Source organism: Orbicella franksi, chromosome 9 (assembly GCF_964199315.1).
Source record: "Orbicella franksi chromosome 9, jaOrbFran1.1, whole genome shotgun sequence".
Taxonomy (NCBI): Eukaryota; Metazoa; Cnidaria; class Anthozoa; order Scleractinia; family Merulinidae; genus Orbicella; species Orbicella franksi.
The window spans coordinates 15,692,090-15,705,647 of NC_138153.1; the positions used below are offsets into that span (position 1 = coordinate 15,692,090).

Below are 13,558 nucleotides of genomic sequence, written 5' to 3' on the forward strand. Positions count from 1 at the left end.
CAAACAAACAGTAATTAATCTGTAAAGAGTTCTTTAACCAAAAAATCCATACGGGCTCTTCCACGAAACGTCTGCAAATTCCGTTGTAATTTCAATGACCATTGATGTAAGGAAATTCACTTTTTCTAAACAGAACCTAAAACTTGAGTTACCTCAGCTTTCAGATGTTATTGTGCTTTGTTGCACTTGAGCTGTATCAAATTCTGGTGTTGAAAGCCCTTATGTTGAAGATGTTTTCCATCTCGCACAGTCCTGAACTCCGATAAACTTGTCTACCTAGAATGTGCCGTTATAAATCCAATTATTCATGCGCCACATGGTTGTGATTGGCTGCCCGACCGCAAAACTAATCTGTTTACCGTGATAACTTTTAACACATTCCAGTTCAGGGCGTTGACGTTTTGATAGATAGCTCGTCGAGTGCTCGTGGGGTGCCCGGTTATAAAGGGATGACGTTTATGCATTGAAGCCGGTAGGAAGCCTCTTCCAACGAAAACACTGAAACAACAACATGTATTCATTACGAGTTTTATTTCTTTGTGTCGTTACATTCTCTAGCTAATCTACCCTGTGTTTTGATAGTGAAATGTTACATTGGTGCAGTGGTAACTATTCTTAGTCGCTCTCCTTGTGTGGCGGAGCACACAGTACTAGGACAACGGAAACACAAACTTCTATTAGGGGAGGTTTCCAGTTTGTATACATTGCATTTGTGGTCATGTCTTAGCAGATTCCTCGCCCGATCGAGTTAAGTATGGCGAGATTTTCAGTTCTTTTCCAATGGAATGTTTATGGGGATTAGATTAGGCGATTTATCAGACATACGTTTTCAAGGTCATGCATTCATCACGGTCATCCATGCATTCATCATTGTAGCTCAGTCAGAGCTCAGTCAGTTATCCAATTTTTTTTAAGATGCTTTGATCTGTTCAAACGTCTCCTGTGCTCGGTGCGGTTTTTAACGTGTGTAGATGGGTGATAATTGTTGTTGGTGATGTCAGTATCTGACTGGTCATGCCAGAAATGCGTATCAAAGAGTTCGCCCTGTTTAATAAAACACACAGTGAACTGTGTTGTTGGACTTGAATTCAAACCAGGTGCCAGTGGCTAATTCGTTCAGCATGGCGAAAATCAGATAAGTAATCAAGAATTTAGATCATGACAAAGGTTCATGATATGTTTGGTGTATATCAGTGTAGTCAAGAGAATCAGTGTAGCTCACAGTCCCTTAGTGTACACTCTTTTTTAATGAGAATATTGTTTTTCCGGCCCAGACTGAATATTCTTATTTTTCTGCCGATTTTAGGCTGAAAATATTTTTGTGAATATTCTTAGATTATAGTTTATGACATTTCCGTTTTATTGGCTCTGATGGCTTTTGAGTCAGACTGCAGTAATAAAGCCTGGTATGACGCACATAACTTCGTGCAGAAATGTTATTAGCATTGAACATATGGCTGGTGCTGTAATTTTTTTTTGGCTAGTTTTTTGCCGTTTCCTAAGAAAGGAAGAATTTGTACTGTTTAGTTAAGAACTTAACAAATTTTCAACACACGAAATTATATCCTTTTCAAATCTCAGCCTCGAGTTTATTCTGAAACTATTCCTAAAATTTCGCAAATTTGGATATTATAAAATGTATTCTTTACATTTTTATTTTTTCCGGGTCTGTTGTCGTGCTTAAATGATTATTGAATATTTCTGATGGTTGAAAGTCTGAGCTCGCATAATACTGTTGTTACAAAAAATCTAGATATCAGTTTTCAGATTTTAACAGTAATTTTTACCAGAATATCTGAACTGTCGCCACTTTTTCATCCAATCAGAAGTAAAATTAACCAATCGTGAGTCGTCCGCACACGTTTTCCCGCGCTTTGCGTTAGCTTCGTGTAATTCCTTGGACTCTTGTCCTGGACGAGGCAATCTGGGCACGAGAAGGTGACAAGCACGGACAGGCACGGAAATATTCCCGGCTGGATTGGTTAGGCGACTCCGCGTCGCAAATTTAAAATTGTTGTGGTTTTCACTACAATGATCAGGATGCGAACTTTGTACGTTCTTTTGGACCATGGTTTTAAATGAATTGCTAATCGATCGATGTTGTCAGATATCACCGCTACTTGAGTTCCTGCAGTTGTGAAGTTGAGTCGGGCTTTTTTCCCCCACGTATTTGACTCTGCAAGGCCTAGCGAACTCAGCAAACATACATGAACAGCGAAAATTAGCGAACAACATTTCATGTGCAAACAGAACATGAAATTAAAATTTCTAAATCCTTCACCTCCGTTAGTTGGATGTCTGTAATGGTAGTCACTTTGCCTAAACCTGGTTGACATACCCTGCAGTAATTGATCCTGAGGCAAACGTTTTTAACGTCTAACGAAATCAAAAGGACAATAAAATGAATGGGCAAAAAGTAAGGGTTTCACGTACCTTCTTTGCCAAAGAAGAGTCCATTCAGATTGACCTTTCATGTCACTACACTTAAAATGACTGCGTTTGTTTCTTACGAAATTGTAACCAAATCTCGGTCTTTCTTTTCTCATATTCATCAAATTTCGTTTACATAGACTCGACTGGATTTAATTGAATTTGCAAAATTTATTGCTAAGTTGGTTTTTTCGCCTTAGGGTGAATGAAGGCGAGGACGGAGGTAGAGCCGGGGTGGAATGTGATTTAATTTCCCTCCAAATGTTGAAGAAACTCCGCAAAGTTATGAGCAGCAGTTATCGCCCATAACAGCATGCGTTGTTCTATGAAATATTAGGAAACATAACTTGTAAGCTCCTGCATGCGGTAGAGGTTCCGTTTTAAAGGAGCTCAGACTTCAGTCACGTTTTCTTTTAGTTAGTTTGGCCATGTACAAAGTTACCTTAAAATTGAAGGAAAACTTAAAATGGTAGTTTACTAAGATAGAAAAACACCAAAGAGATAATAATAAACCAAAAAGGAACAAGGATAGTCTTAGATGGAGAAGATTAACGCGGATTGCAAACGACGAACTTACAAAAATTAGGCTAAACTTTTCAAGATGCACAGAACCCTCCAGTTTTTAAGCAGGAAACAGTGTTGTCGACCTCGTAATGTATTTTGACAAAACAGTGTTAGCGCATTGCGCGCTGCTAAACGAATTTAACAACTATGGGGTGATAACGTTTTCTTTAGTATAAGCTCTGTAGCAAACAAGCTTTGTAATGTGGACTTGTGTCACTCGTGACTTCCCGATGGACTGAGGACCTTCTAACACCAACAATGACGATTACTCCAAGAAGCATTTTAATTAAAACGCCCTGTTACAAAACGATGCTCGCGTAAAGCCTCCGGGTGCCATGCCCAACAAACTTTCATTGTCTCACTCTTCAGTTTCCCAAAGAGTTCAACTTGAAAACAACCACCTGTTTAGCTTAGTTGGTAGAGCAGCTGACTACCGCGCGGGAGGTCGAGGTTTCTTGCCCGCCCAGACTGGACCAACACTCAGGGTCTTCAAATAAATGAAGAGAATGTGCTGCCTTTGTAATAACATCTACAAATGGTTAGACATTCGAGTCTTCTCGGATAAGGACTATAAACCGTAGGTTCCGCCTCCTGCATCGTCAGTGTTACATGGTCAACGTTTAAAGAACCCATGCACACACTTCTCGTCCAAGAGTGGCACGGAGTTCTCGTGTGGTCTAGCCTTGTCTCACGGGTTGGTGCTTCACATAGGATTAACCTCATTGCACCTTTCCCCGTTGGACAGAATTGTCCAAGAAAAATTGCTAAAATCCGTGAACACGAGGTCTAGCATGGCCTTGCATGACATAATAAACTGCACTACGGGAACGTTCTGCTCAGTAGCTTTCATTTGAATGATAACAGCTGATAGCGTTTGACTCTGGGTGCAAAGCCAGACCTCGCTAATCATCACTATTGAAATGATAAACCGGAAATTAAAAGACTTAATCAAACGATCAGGTAAGGTTCCGAAACATTCCTGCACAAAAAAGCCCACGACAATGTTGTCAGCCTTTGTGTGGCCTTTTTGCTGCATTACCAAAGTTAACGGCCTTGCACATCAATGTTCAATTAATGGTATCCGGGTCGCTTTCAACGAAACATAACCCGTTGTTTTGGGCTGTTATCTAGAGCTGTGAATACACTGTTGATACGAATTGCTTGATTAGGTCAATTAAGCGCTTTTAACTACCCAATCGCTGCCAAAATTAGCTCCCAGTTCCAATTAATGGATTTTTATGGCCGTGTTCTCCTTCGTCACTTCTCAGTGACAAACTTGTATTTTCATGTCGAGACATTCTCGTTGAGAAATCCCCAAGCTAAGCGATCCTGAGCTTTATTTTTTTTTAGCAAATGACTATTTAGCGTCAAATTAATTCTCATAAACCTGTTAAAGACATAAACTGCGATCATGTTTGACAAAAAAAATCCTTGGGTAACAGGACCTATGAAAATAAAGTTACGTTTAGATAATAGCTAATTAATGAAAGAACAAAATTCAAAGAAAGATAACGAAAGAAATTCAACCATATCGAAATTACATTGCGTAAATGAAACTGGGGGCTGTTTCAAAAATTCCTGTATCAAATGCCATTATAACTTAGACACTACTGTGAATTCAACTCAACTCTTTGCTTCAACATTAACAAAGTTTTATTATGTCTCCATTTACGGATATTTTTCGTTGGGATAAAGAACTAGTCAGTTTCAATGGCCTGATGCTTGAGAGTATCCGAATTTTTTTCGGGTTTCCATAGTTTTGAGCCAGACATCTGCCACACACGTTGGTGACTAATTAAGAAATGAAATTGCTAAATTGGCTAGTAAAACTTTGATTTTGTTTAGTTTTACACTGAATATTTGCGTTTTACGAACAGTCGCCTTTTTGGCTTGTTATGTGACATTCCAACGTTAAATGAAGTACCGACTAAAAATTAGCTTGAAAATATTTCATTCAATAATTCGGGGTTTTCTCAGTGTAAACTATTTTCGCGAATGAATAAGCAAGGGTTTTCAAAAAATTAAGGTGGCTCTGAACCCCGCCCATATACGTTTTTGAACTTTGCCAAAGTTGTACCTTAATATGCTGATTCCAATTCCAAAATAAAAGATGATGGTCACCCAGCTCGTTTTTGAGCGTATAAGCACTTAAACTAAAATAAGGGTGTTTTAACAGGTTATGTTGTTACCATGGCAACCGTAATATGAAAAGGATTCCCTAATATGTCTGCGACAGATGGATGAAGATATGGAAGTGAATACTGATCATGTATTTGAGACATTTGACTCTTATTCTTTGTCCTTATATCGAAATTATTGTTTTGCAAGCGTAGATGAAGTCATGACGTCTTGTTGAGACCTTAGCTAAAGAATGTGTTCATTTGAATTGGCCGCCATGTGAACATGTTTCTAAAGTCGTTCAAACGAGTAGCAACAAACAGACAAAGAAATAAAGAAACTACGATGAGCAACACTGAGACGGATTTCGAAACTGTGTTCTTCATTAAAAGGAAATTAAAATTTCTCAGATAATTACTGACTAATAACGACTGTAATGAATAGAACATTATCCTTGAGCGCATCTTAAGATTACTTCTTAAAGGAGCTCGAGATCTCACGTCAGTTTGAGTCATTTTGTCCATGTACAAAACTACCTTTAAATTGGAGGAAACCTGAAAATAGTAGTTTACTAAGATAGAAAAACACCAAAGAGATAATAGTAAACCATGAAGGAAGGCGGATGGTTAAGGATAGAGAAGATTAAAACGGATTACACACGACAAACTTGATACATTTAGGCTAAGCGTTTCAAGATGCGCAAACATTAACGTAGCTCCTTTAAGAGATTTTACTGATAGTTTTGATCTAGAGGTGAAGCATGGGTCACTTTTCCATTCAGTCTCTCCATATTGAGTAACAGGTTATACCCCGATGATCAAGGGAGGATTTTCCATGTTGACTTTTACCAAAAAGTGGTTATGTACTAATCATGCACAGCTATCGAGTGGTATACCATAGAATATCCCACGAGTCACTTGTATTTTCTCGGTATAAACACGGACCTTTAGGCAACACAATCTATTTTACATACGCACAGCGGTTGAGGGGAAAATGCGCATGATGGGGCGTAACAACGTCAAATATCAACGGCTTTCCTTATTCTGATTGGCTTTATGTAATTTTTATTGCATGGTATAAATGATTTTACGCTGTGGCTGTTTTTTACGACCAACTTAACCAGATATGCGTAGTCCCTTACAAGACTGTGTTGTTACTCAGATAACGGTCTACATTTTAGTTGTAAATTACTTTGTTATCTCTTAATTGTCGAGAGCTGGTGCCATTACTGGGAGATAAGTTGGTTAACGGCCTTACTATCTGTGATACAAACCTCAATCTTGGTATGGTATGACACAATCTTTATCTACGTCGGTATGCTATGATCTTCTTATTTGATTACGATGAAAGTATCGAGATGATTACATATTTAGCCTGGCGAACGTATAGACAGGATTGAAAGCAACTGTCATGTAGGGGCTGGGCAAATATGAGGGGAATACTTGAAATATTCAGTAAGATATTCCTTTTGGAAAAAGGTCAAATTCACAGGCATTTGCAGGACCAGGAATCTGAAATGTTCGTAAATGTCGCAGTATTGGAACCGTTTCCAACTTTACTCTAGTTGCTTTTCTAGAAAAAATGTTACAAAAAGATCGCCTCTTACATATCTCCTAAGCGAAACGGTGTATGCTTGCGGAAAATTAATATTGCTGTACAAACTTCGTGGTGTTAACTGTGCATGGTATACTGACTTTCTTAAAACTTTATCTCTGTTGCTGAAAAAATTCATCTTTGTTTCTTAACGAGATTTTCGCCAAGCATCCCCGAGTGTTCTATAATCGGAGATAATGTTCTCTTAACTACAGGTCTTATCTTATCTCTTTAAAAGACTTAAGGCTAAAAATTTTACTGTACTGAATATGCATTCGCGCGTCTGATATCATAATCCAGTTTACAGCGAAAGCATGGCGGAATTTCAGTTTAATCTAGTGAACGTGGACGAATTACACCCGGAATTACACGAGCAACGGAGATCAATGTTTCTCGTGTTGTTATATCTCGTCGTATTATGAGCTGCGTCAGAGCGTGCACGGCTATACTCGGTCTAACTTTTGTTCATATGGTTTCTGAACCGGATAGCTCCATCGCTTCGACCTTGCAGTAACTGCGGTAAAATGTTCTGAGAGGAACACGTTTAATAAGACATGATATGTCATGACTGGAACACATCAAATTCCCCGACGTTTGTATGACAGGTTGGCAAAAGCTGTCATTCTTGAGTCATACTGTAAGCGCTAAGCATGCGTAAAAGTTGAAACTTCTGGAATGCATCCCTGAGCACATTTGAAACCAAATCCTTCAGTCCCACTTGACAATTGTACATCGCTCTTTCTAGTTATGATATCCTAACAGAACATTGCCCCATGTCATCTGCCGTTTTGCTTCTTACCTTCACTTTGTCAAATCACGAGTGGTGTAAATGTAAACAACACGTGCCTGAAGAGGAAGCAAGGTCTTCTTGTCCCAAATCCGGAGTGACTGTGTGATGTGTATACACTTTAGGCACTTTTCTTAGTTATTTGTCGCTAAGAAGTTCACCTTTGCTCCTTAAGTAACTGTTTCGTGTATTTTGCTCACTACCACTAGGATTATAATCAGGGATAAAGTCTTCTTAAGGCAGCTTAGTCGCTGAATCAGGGACATCTTGAAAAAAGTAACCTAAAGTTCAAAGTTCGTTGTTCATAGGGTGCGTCTAAGTTTTCCTCGTTCTATTGAACTCTTTCTTTGTTTTTTTTTTCCTGCTTTAGCTCGTTATTATTGTCATATTAAAGATTTTAACGTATTTCGGTTCGATACTAAAAATGAGAAAATATACATCGTGTTGTAGCCATTTTTACCTGACGCTTATCATGTCTCTTCAAGAGTACTAGAACTAATGATGTATTGGTTCGCGAGCCTGATCAGTTGACGTAATTCAGTTTGTCTGCGGGTGACGAAGAGTATATTGTATCATCATAAGTGGTCGAATTCGAAACGCGATCTAACACATCGGAATTGGACAAACTTTTGCGTAAAATTCCTTTAAAACCCCCTAGAATTGAATAACGCGCTATTCGCAGCCGCATGGTGCTCAGATTTTCGTTTTTCCCCGCGGATTTCAGATTAGAAGATAGTTTGCTTGCAGTTTGTTACACCATGCACTCGGCAGGGGATCCCCTCCACTTGTACGTGGTCACGACACATTCTACCTTGACCGGAAATAAAAATCCGAAGCACGTCAAAGCAACTTTAATTTCAACCCTGGAGAACGTTAGAAAAACTGTTCAAAAGTGATAAACAGGACGTCGTCAAGAAGATTGCTGACAAGGATAGAGAAAATCATCAACTGAGGGATGTAGGTTTGATGCTGTGCTGATTTCTCAGAACTAGCAGTGAAAGAGATGTAAGAGAGCGCGTAATGAGAATTACAGTCTCGCCATTTTAGCCATGGAATGCAATGATCTCCAAGATCTCCCACCTGACATTATGATGGTGATGATGATTGCTAAATTGCTTGCAGTGTTTATGTTATGGCCCTATTCTCCCAGAAGAGAGCTAGGAATTAGTAGTAGTAGTAGTTTATGTTACATTTAATTAATCAAAGAATGCAATCTGCGGCAATCAATCGAAGTACGATATCCCATTGGGGTGACGGTTTATTCCATCGAACAGCGCGTAAAATTCTTTCCGCAGGCTTGTATACACACCTAATGATGAATCATTTGACCATTTGACACGACACGTTATCCTTTGTTTAGTTTACCAAGAATATTTACCAATAAAAAAAAAAAAAAATGGAAAGAATGGTTCAGGCTTGACCCGTTTACGACTCGTTGGAATTTAGCGGACCATGCTCTTGTCCCTATCAAGATAAAGAATCTATCTGATCGTTTAGTCGTTTCCTTATTGTGAAGAATTTATGCCTGCATTTAACGAGTTCAACTTAATTGATTTTGTATTATTAGATTGGTCGACAACTTGTAATCGTTACGTCGTCATGTGTTGTTTATTTTGGAGCCGAAAATCTGTTTTTAAAGACTTATTGTAAAAAGCACAGTTTTAGAACAAGCTCCACAAGAAATTGAAAAGTAAACAAAATGGTCATTCCCTACCTGCAAATGAGGTAATATGTAGCTGTCCCTTGCTGTTGAACAAGGAGAACGATTCCTCGAAGGAACGCGGTAAAGAATAGCAATTGCAAGACGACACGGTGTACTAACTTACCAACACGGTGGAAGTATTTAAAACACTTACAGGACAGACGTGTGAATCGACAATGAGGCAACAAGTTGCCCTTTGTATATATGGAACAGCAGGGTAGTGTCTGTCGACACTCAACTTTGACGCAATTCCTTGTATCGAACCTTTGTTGTAATAGCGGTTTCGTGACTTACTGGCGGGAGGTAAAGCCGCTATCATTGCACGTAAATCCTTCCGTCTGTGGAGACCCCTTTAAAGCTCAGAAATGTTCTCGTAGACTGGGTGATTTGTCTCAGCCGGCAGCGCTTACGCCGGAATGTGCATCTATACCAAAATTTCGATTTCCAGCGAAATGCCCAAGAGAGGGGACCAAAATGCTGCGATGTAGAAAAGTCTGAAGACAGAGTATAAGGTTTAAATTCCTTCAATGGATGTTGTCTTTGGAGTGGATGTTGTCTTTGGAGTGGATGTTGTCTTTGGAGTTGATGTTGTAACGGGATCAAAGAGGGATTTCTTTAACCTTTGAATTCTACTGTCACTTACCAGGCGATAATTAAAAGCCGGTTGTCCGACAAGACCACCCTCTCATTGTGACATTAATTCGGTTTACGGCGAACATTCCTTCACTAAGTGGTCTAAGCATACTACTATAAAAAAAGTGTTTTTGTCTGTACCACTCTAAGAAATGGGCATATGCGAATCACGTTTAATCTTTCTTCTCCGGAAATGGTTTTTGTGTTCACCCAAATTGTCAGGGAAAACTGTGATGGACTTTAGGGGGAGTAGGGTCGAGGGTTTTTTTTTTTTTATAGTTGATAGTGGGGTGGAGAGGGGAAATTAGTCTGTCGGTTTTGTCCTTGAATACCCCCATCTGGGTACAAAGTTTTGCTTTTAGTTTGTTTTCTCCGGCTTACACCAGGAACTATAGTGCCTTTCCGAGCAGTGGACTTCGGCGCCTCTTACACGCCAAAACGGCTGTTGCAGATTTTTTAAAATTATTTTTATTTTTTTTATTTTTTTATTTTTTTAACGGCTGTTGCAGATAATACTCGATCTCAGACATTATAAATACCTACAGAAGAGACCATACACAAGCCGCAAATATCCCGCCAAAAAAAAAAAAAAAAAAAAAATTAAAGAATCGTGAAATGTAAACATTCCCGGATTATTTTTATGATTTTTTTTTGGGGGGGGGGGGGGAGCAGACAGTATTTTTATACTTAGACTAGGGAACCTTTTTTCAGGTTTGGTGACCTTCATAACCTTCCTAGGAAATTTTGAAAAGTTTCCATCGGCCAAAGACACAGCTAGCGTGGCCTTAATAAATTACTGTAACAATTGAAGTTACAGCCTCTGTCATTCTTTCGGGTTAGTATCATGAGAAGCTCAAAACGCAAAGGAAAAAATATTCCTTGTCCAGTTTTGCAGTTCGTCAAAAGACAAAGCAAATATTCAGCCCGAATTATCCGAACTTAAGAAGTATATAATAATGTGAGGATTAAGTGATTTGTCGAGAACATGGTTGGACATGTAAAGTTTTGGTTGCGTTTTTTCTGTCTCAAGAATTCTGACCCGCAGTTCGCTTCTGTCTAGCTGTGAGCACGCGAAGAAAAATAATAAATGCGAGAATAAATGATTAAAAGAGATATGTAAACTTTGCCATGTTTAAGAACTTTTTCAGTTTTGAGGATCCTTGGGTAAGTTAGTGCGGGGATGTCACATGGCAAACGTCATTACAAAGAGAATTTAACAGAATATAAATTAATTAATGCTTTTTTTTAAAAAACGTTTACACCGTCTTTAAGTAGATATATCATTGAAGATATGACTGATCATCCCAGTTAAAAACACAACATAAGCAGTTGTGATATATCAATTTCAGACATTCTTTCGGCTTATTAAATTTTTAAAAATGGAACAGTGTCAAAGAATCACAGCACAATGCCAACATTAGAGCCTTAATTATTGGTCTCTTGGTTTTGCTTTATCAATCATTGATACAATTTCTATGTGATTTTTGGTGTCATTACCATGCCAACAGTCCATGGCAACGTTTTCCATCTAGCTATGCTACAGCATAGATCTCTACACTCTTTTTTTCATAAAAATATATTTTATGAGAATATCGAAGCTAGCTGAAATGTACGAAATTTTAAGAATATTTTAAGACTAAAACCGAGGCTGGGATCTTGAAAAGAGTATAATTTAGTGTGCTGCAAATTTGTAAACACGAACAGTTATATGTTTTAAATTTATCTCTATAAAATTCTTCCTTTCTCTCTAACGGCAAAACTAACCAAAAAAACAGCGCAAGCCGTATACTCGATGCTAATAACATTTCTGCAAGAAGTTGTGTGTCATACCAGAATTTATTGCCTGTAGTCTGGCTCCAAAATAACTTCAACGCCATCAGAGTCAGTAAAACAGAAATATCATATGATATAATCGAAGAATATTCACAATATTTCCAGCCTGATTGACAGAAAAATAAGAATATTCAGCCCAGACCGAAAAAACAATACTCTTATATAAATAATAATAAAAAAAGAGTGTAAGTCCCCTCGGCGCCTAGCTCTACGCCAAAACAAGCTTGCTGTTTAAAACTTTTCGGACCGCAGTGTAAATCGGTGTAAATCCCTGATCCGGAAATAACGACCACAGAAGAAGCGCAAATAAAATCGTGAAATGAAAACATGTTCGATCTCTTTTACAGTCTTTTTTTTAAAGTGCCTATGAAGTAAAAAATAATTGCTGCTTCTTTGAAAGGCTTATCAAAGTAAAGAATAATGGCGTTTCCCTTTTTAGAATATCTTTTTTCGTTCTAGAGATATTTATGGTTTTGTATTATGCAAATGAGGAAAGTGATGATGTCATAGGTGGTTCCACTTGAACAGTAAAACACTGAATCAAGAATATCTCTAGAAATATTGGAGCAGTGTTCTTCAAACTTGGCACCACAAATGTGCATCACAAAAGAAACAGAATGACACCTTCTGTGTTGTTGCCATGGCAACACTTTTGGTTCCAGTCTCTTTCTGTGAAAAACCAAATATGCCAATTTGCAACCCTTCGAAAAGGGACAGAGGGTTTTGCTGGGAACACACACGATTCCCATATTGTCTTAACTCTCCCCATTAGATTGTTGGGAGTGGATGATCCTTGTTTAAGGTAAAATCTGATAATGTTCGTTTTAATTAAAACAGGACCAGCGGCATAACTGTTGTCATGGCGACAGCACGACAGGTGTCATTTTGTTTCTTTTGTGATGTACATTTCTGGTGCCAAGTTTAAAGAACACTGCTTTAATATTTCTAGAGATATTTTTGATTGAGTGTTGAACTGCTTTAGTAGAACCACCTATGACGTCATCACTTATAATACAAAAGCGTGAATATCTCTAAAACAAAAAAAGATATTCCAAAACGGAAAACGCCATTCTTCTTTACTTTGAAAAGCCTTTCAAATCAGCAGCAATTATTTTTTACTTCATAGGCACTTTAATCCAAACATTATTTTATGATTTACAAAGAAAAATCATGCCTTTCATTTTTTGCAAAAAAAAAAAAAAAAATTTATTAATGATATTGTTAAAGAGCAGGTTTTCAAGTAAACCAACCTCGGTGGTTTATTTGTTTGTCACGTTTCAAGATCTCTGATGCTAGTTAGCGCGTCCGATTTATAATATGGATCGATGAACGCGCGAAGAAAACGCGAGAACAAGAGTCCAAAGAAATTGATCTTTACGCAACTAATATCTGCCTGCGATATCTACCAGACGCCACGCATTAAAACAGGATAAAGATTAATTTTACACAGTTTCTTATAATGGGTATATAATTTCATTATTATTATAATATTATTTCCTGGGTTAGATTTAAATAAGCGACACTGTCTAAAATAGGACCGTCACAGCTCAATGTTTTCATTTAAGCTCTATATTTATTTTTTGTTTCTATTGATAACTGATATCGTTCATCCACTGTCCAATGCCAACAGTCCATGCCAATAGCTTCTTTGTTTTGTGGTCAGGTTTGTGGAGTGATTTGTAGTCCGTGCGGCCGCGGGAATCCTTTCCTAAGAGGAGATCAGTCGCGGTATATTTCGCAGATCGCTTTCCTGGGTGGGGCTCATTGGCGGACCATTTCCCGGTACATTTCCCAGATCTTCTCGTGGACTGTGGCTTGCGGCTCCTCAATGTGCATTTTTTATTGCGCTGGCCATATTCTTGTTCTTCAGTCTAGCTTGGCGCTATTTTATGCACGTT

The 13,558-nt window shown here is 38.3% G+C and overlaps 1 protein-coding gene across 2 annotated transcripts in view; it reads right to left on the minus strand.

The window, feature by feature from the left end:
* The window catches only part of LOC145498734 (uncharacterized), a 28,709-nt gene extending 18,619 nt beyond the window's left edge, over positions 1-10,090 (minus strand). The window contains exon 1 of one of the 2 annotated variants that reach the window (XM_081478662.1): positions 9,207-10,090. The gene's annotated coding sequence lies outside the window, so the exon portion shown is untranslated. The other variant, XM_081478661.1, reaches the window with a different exon arrangement.
* Between the last annotated feature and the right edge of the window lie 3,468 nt (positions 10,091-13,558).